The sequence below is a fragment of the Tachyglossus aculeatus genome, chromosome 3, assembly GCF_015852505.1.
Source record: "Tachyglossus aculeatus isolate mTacAcu1 chromosome 3, mTacAcu1.pri, whole genome shotgun sequence".
Classification (NCBI taxonomy): domain Eukaryota; kingdom Metazoa; phylum Chordata; class Mammalia; order Monotremata; family Tachyglossidae; genus Tachyglossus; species Tachyglossus aculeatus.
Window position 1 is genome coordinate 28,418,878 of NC_052068.1, and position 6,371 is coordinate 28,425,248.

The 6,371-nt window shown below is 45.2% G+C and overlaps 1 non-coding gene across 1 annotated transcript; it reads left to right on the plus strand.

Annotated features, from left to right (window-relative positions):
- Positions 1-4,694: 4,694 nt before the first annotated feature.
- Positions 4,695-4,832, plus strand: LOC119926225. The gene has a single exon (XR_005450117.1). It is a non-coding gene; the product is annotated as a small nucleolar RNA SNORA7 (small nucleolar RNA).
- The last annotated feature ends 1,539 nt before the right edge of the window (positions 4,833-6,371 follow it).

Below are 6,371 nucleotides of genomic sequence, written 5' to 3' on the forward strand. Positions count from 1 at the left end.
CTGTGATGAAGAGGCTTTCATAGACAAATTATGTTAATATCCACAAAGGCCTCCCAAGTGCTGCAAGACTGAGGAGAAAAGTGAATATTTAACATGGAAAATAGGCCTTTTTTTCCTAAAAGGAGCTAAGCCACTTTCTCTCCTAGTGTCATTTACTAATGGGGCTGTGCAGACCCATCCTCCATCTCATTTATGGCTTCTTAATGTGTCGCTCCATTATGGCAATCCATCTTTATCGGGAAACTTTGCCTTGTCCAAACTTTCTCCCCATTTTTCCTGGAAGCCTTCAGATGCTCACAGGGGATATTATTGCGGGGGGAGGAAGGGGGATAGACGGGTTGATGATTTCCTCATTTCCTCATTTCTCCCTTCCTTTCCTCCCTGTCTGCCTTCGCTTTCTCACAAGAAATTACAAGAACATCCTGTTGCTCCCAGTCTCCCAAAGAGAGAAAACAGCATTTAACTTCCACCATTGCCAAAGCCAAGCCCATGCTCACATTCTCATTAACAGGCTAAATCTCCCTCAATTCTAATCTGAATAGCCAGGCCTTCTACAGGGGTGAGGCCTCGGGCCTAGCTGGGAAAAGAAGGGTGATGGAAGAAGGGACATAGAGAAGAAAAAGAACAAATGCCCCAGATTCACCTAATGTCTGAAACTGTGCTCCTCCAAGATCCTGAACTTTGCAAACCACCACAACAACCTATATGGTGTGATATCCCAGGTGTAAATGGTGCCACATTCCAGAGATGCCCAGATGCTCCCAGCCTTCCTCAGATCATAGATAAAACTTTTCCCTTGAAAATGAAACAAGGTTTGGAAGTAGCAGTGCTGACCTAGCCCTTAGGACTCCACTGCCATCTTTCAACTATCTTCAAGCAATTCCCTTAGAACAGTGTTTTCCCCAGAGCCCCATCCAGGGAATGGAAGAGTTAGGAAGTCCAGAATTTCTAGTATTGCTTAACATTTATTAAGCACTAACTAGATATGGGGCACTGAACTAAGCACTGGATAAATGCAGAAAGATCAACTCAAGATATGATCTGGGACCATTGGAGGCTCACAGTCAGGGTAAGGGAAGACACTATATACAAGAGATGAATATCAGGAATATAATGAAAACAAGCCAATATGAAAGAGGAAAAAAATATTTTTAATGGTATCTGTTAAGAGCTTATGATGTGTGAGGCAGTGTACTAAGCACTGGGGTAGATACAAGCTAATCAGGTGGATAAATCCATGTCCCTATTTTACAGATGAGGCATCTGAGGAATAGAGAAGTTAAGTGACCTACCCAAGGTCACAAAGCAGACAAGTGGTGGAGCTGGGATTAGAACCCATGTCCTTCTGAGTCCCAGGCCGTGCTCTATCTACTAGGCAATGCTACTTCTCTAATTTGGCTGTAATACCTAATAGTAATAAAATAATCAACTAGACATTTCTTGGTGGGACAAGTCCATGGGCACCTCATCACTCCAGGAAAACAGCCTCTGGTTAGAAATTGCCACAGCTTTCCTTCCCAATGTACAGAGAGTAGGGAGGTAGGTGTTGCCCACCCCTCCTGTGGTGGCATGGAGCTTCCCTTCCACTGTTGCTGTTGGAGGGAAAGTGACCAGTGTGGGTAGTGGGCAGCCCACCCTCCTCCAACCCCCATCCACTCCCTTCTGCGCCCAGCAGAGATCCCTGAAGCATCTCGATGATATGAGGATTCTGAGACGCCTGGTGTAAACTTCTGCTTCGGTTTCCCCTCTCCTGTGGGAGGAAGGGACTTCACTCTCTGTAATTATACTGGAATTCACAGCAGAAACTTCATTGAAAATGTGTATCAGTTTTCATTTAATTTATAAACACATCATGGCTTTCAGAGGTGCAAGCCAATCTTTGAATTTCACTTTGAGGGCAAACTTGGGTTGGGGCTTTAGTGGGGCAGCTGCTTCAAGGTGCAAGACTTCAAGGGAGCATGATTCTGGAGGGGTTGTGATGTCCAGGGGCAGAACCTGCCCTCAGCTCCCAGTAAGGTCTCAAGAGGGCCCAGGTTGCCCCTGGGATCTGGTTGGGGAAAGAACAACTTCTGGCTCTGGCTAACAGTACAGCAATGACATAAAATTGTCGTGCCCAGCACCCAGTCCCATGGAGTACAAGAAATCTCCCAGGAAAGCCCAGCTCACTCCCAGAGCCTTTGCCAGGCTCCAGACTGTAGATCATAATCTCATTATGAGCAGGAAATGTGTCTACTTATTGTAATAATAATATAATAATAATAATAATAATGGTATTTGTTCATTCATTCATTCAATCGTATTTATTGAGTGCTTACTGTGTGCAGAGCACTGTACTAAGCGCTTGGGAAGTACAAGTTGGCAACATATAGAGACAGTCCCTACCCAGCAATGGGCTCACAGTCTAGAAGGGGAAGACAGACAACAGAACAAAACATGTGGACAGGTGTTAAGCGCTTACTATGTGCCAAGCACTGTACTAAGTGCTTGGGAAGTAAAGTTGGCAACATATAGAGACGGTTCCTACCCAACAACAGGCTCACAGTCTAGAAGGGGGAGACAGACAACAGAACAAAACATGTGGACAGGTGTTAAGCGCTTACTGTTCTAAGCTCTGGGGTAGATACAAGGTAATCAGGTTGTCCCACACGGGGCTCACAATATTAATCCCCATTTTACAGATGAGGTAACAGGCACAGAGAAGTTAAGTGATTTGCCCAAGGTCACAAAGCTGACAAGTGGTGCAGCCGGGATTAGAGCCCACAACCTCTGACTTCCAAGCCTGGGCTCTTTCCACTGAGCCACACTGTTTCTACTGTACCAAACACTTAATACGGTGCTCTGAACACAGTACGCACTCAATAAATACAACTGAATGAATGGATGAAGCCTCCAGCTTACCAACAGCATCCTTGATGCAGCCCAGAAGCTACTTGGCTGGGCCAGGGTGAGACCAAAGTGACTAGAATTTTGACCATTTTAGGTGGAATGGGGACAGATGCAGAAGGGAACAGAGAAAGGAGGAGACAAGGTAAAAAAAGAGGGAAAAAGCAAGGAGGAAGAAAGGAGAAGAGGCATGAAAAACAGGGAGGGATGGAAAAGGATATGGAAGGGGAAAGGGAGGTCACGTCCTACTGATGATGATGGTATTTGTTAAGTGCTTACTATGTGCCAAATCTAGTTGGACACAGTCCCTGTCCCATGTGAGGCTCACAGTCTCGATCCCCATTTTACAGGTGAGTTAAGTGAGGCACAGAGAATAGAAGAGGCTTGCCCAAGATCACATGGAAGACAAGTGGAGGAGCCAGGATTAGAACCCTTGACCTTCCATGCCCATGCTCCATCCACTACACCATGCTGCTTCTCTGTCACATTCTCCGCTTCCCACCTCCTCCTGCCTCCACATCTAACCAGATAGCAGCTGCCGTGGCACCTGGTCTAGGAAGAACTAGTTGAATCGGGGCTGCTAAGCAGAATTGTGGTGTTTGTTAAGTGCCAAACACTGTACCAAACACTGTACCAAATGCCGGGGTAGAGAAACAGTGGCCTAGTGGAAAGAAAAAGAACATGAGTGTGGGAGGTAGAGGACCTGGGTTTTAATCCCGGCTCCACCACTTGTCTGTTGGTTGACCTTGGGCAAGTCACTTGACTTCTCTATGCCTCAGTTACCTCTCTGTAAAATGGGGATTAAGACTCCGAGCCCCACGTGGGACAAGGACTGTGTCCAACCTTCTATCCACTCCAGTGTTTAGTACATTAGCTGGCACATAGTAATCACTTAACAAATGCCATTTTAAAAAAAAGGTGATCATGTCTGACACTTTCAGACCCATTTCATATCCTTCCCAGGTCCATGAAGTACCAAGGTGGAGGAAGGCTCAGTGCTGAAAATTTTAAAACCAGACCTAAAAGCTTCTGGTTCTATATTGGTCCCAGCCAGGGGATAGGCCAACTGAAAACCATATTAGACTGTCCAGTATAAAACCAGATAGATACCTTCACCCCATCCACCCCCCACCCCCACAGTCTGTGGCTTGGTCTTGCAGCCCAGTGGGGAGAGAAGAAACCTAGCAGGTTCTGAGATTGGCAGTTTTGATCTCCCAGTAGAGGCAAAAACTGAAGCCACCATTTTGTCTCCATTCTAGGCCCTATCCACTCCCAAGGAAGGAAAAGCTATAGGAGTGAAACTAATGGTTTCACTTCCAAGTACTGCCCTCCCCAACAGGAAGCTGGAGTCTTCTTTTTTTAAAGAATGGTATTTGCTAAACACTTACTATGTGCCAGGTACTGTACTAAATGCTGGGGTAGATACAAGGTAATCAGGTTGGACACAGTCCCTGTCCCCCATGGGGCTTACAGTCTTTTTTTTACAGATGAGATAACTGAGGTACAGAAAAGTTAAGTGACTTGCCCAGGGTCACAAAGCAGACAAGTGACAGATCCAGAACTAGAACCCAGGTCCTTCTGACTGCAGGCCTGTGCTCTATCTGCTGCTTCTGGTAACTGATTAATAATAATGGCATTTATTAAGCGCTTACTATGTGCAAAGCACTGTTCTAAGCACTGAGCACTGTTCTAAGCGATTCTCAAAACACAGATAGCTATGATGTTTAAGTGTTCATTATTTGCCAAGCAGGAAGGCTGCTGCTTTCCCACCCTACTTTTCTCCCTATTGCTCACCCCGTAAGTCTTCAGCTCCCCTCTCAGGATCACACCTGGGGAGTTTCCAGTACTTTACCAATCTCGGCTATGGAAGGAAGAGTCAAGCAGAGGCATACCCATTCCATTCCTAGCTTGGCCAGTGGCTAGCGAGTGGAAGGCAGTCTGCTACAAGTCAGAACTCACTTGTGCTGGGCTGCAGCAGCATGGGAGAGAGTCAAGGGCAGAGACTCAAGTTTACTTCGTGGGAGAAGACAATGGTAAACCACCTTCGTATTTGTACCAAGAAAACTCTACGGATACACTACCAGAACAGTTGCAGATGGAGGTGGGACATTCTGGAACAGATGTGTCCATGGAGTCACTATGGGTCAGAAACAACTCGACAGCATGACACAAGACAAAACCTTTAGCTACTCACTCCAGACTCTCCCCCCACAACACTAACGTTTATATTTGGTTGTTTCTCCTACCTGTAATTTTTTTAGCAGCTGTCTCCCCATCAAATGGTAATAAAAACTGTGCCATTTGTTAAGTGTTTACTATACGACAAGCACTGTTCAAGTGCTAGGCCTCACAGTCTAAATAGGAAAGAGAACAAATATGTATATCCCCATTTTATAGATGAGGAAACTGAGGCCTAGGGATGCTAAATTATTCGCCCAACATCACAGAGTAGGCAAGTGGTGGAACCACTCTGACACCAAGGCCTATGCTCTTTTAAGCAATCAAATCACTCAATCACTGGTATTTATTGAGCATTTACTAGATGCAGAGCACTGCATAAAGTGCTTGGGAGAGTACAATTCAACAGAGCTGGCAAACACATTCCCTTCAGGCAAGGAACCTTAGAGAGATGTAAATAAATAAATTACAGATATATACATAAATGCCATGGGGCTGAAGGTGGGGTGAATATTAAGTGCTTAGAAAAGTAGGCCAGGCTGCTTAAGGACAAGGAATGTATCTACTAACATTATTGAACTCGCCCAAGAATTTAGTACTGTGCTCTGCACTAAGAGCTCAGTAAGACAAAAGAGCAAAAACCAACCTTCAGAACTGTCCCCAGCTGTAGGGTGATTTTTCTTTCTGAACAGAGGTTTGAGAATAATTGGAGAACTGTTTCACCTCATCTAAGTACAGAACTCTCTTACCTCTACTGAAATATTTTCCGGAGACTTGGAGTATCTGACTTAGTGACTCTCATTAATACGGGGTAACTTTGATACTCACCCTTCCCCTAGCCCCACAGCACATATGTCCATAGCCAGCTGTAATTTATTCTAGTGTCAATCTCTCTTCTAGTCTGTCAGCTCCTTTTGGGCAGGGATCATCAGTACCTACTCTTTGGGGTTGTAAAAAGTGCTTAATAATAATAACAATAATAATAGCATTATTAAGTGCTTACTATGTGCAAAGCACTGTTATAAGCACTGGGGAGGTTACAAGGTAATCAGGTTGTCCCACGGGGGGCTCATAGTCTTAATCCCCATTTTACAGATGAGGTAACTGAGGCCCAGAGAAGTGAAGTGACTTGCCCAAAGTCACACAGCTGACAATTGGCAGAGTCAGGATTTGAACCCATGACCTCTGACTCCAAAGCCCTTGCTCTTTGCACTGAGCCACACTGCTTCTCTGATACAGACGTATCAGAAGTATCTGCTTCTAATACAGAAGTAGCGTGGCCTATTGAAAAGGGCACAGGCCTGAGAGTC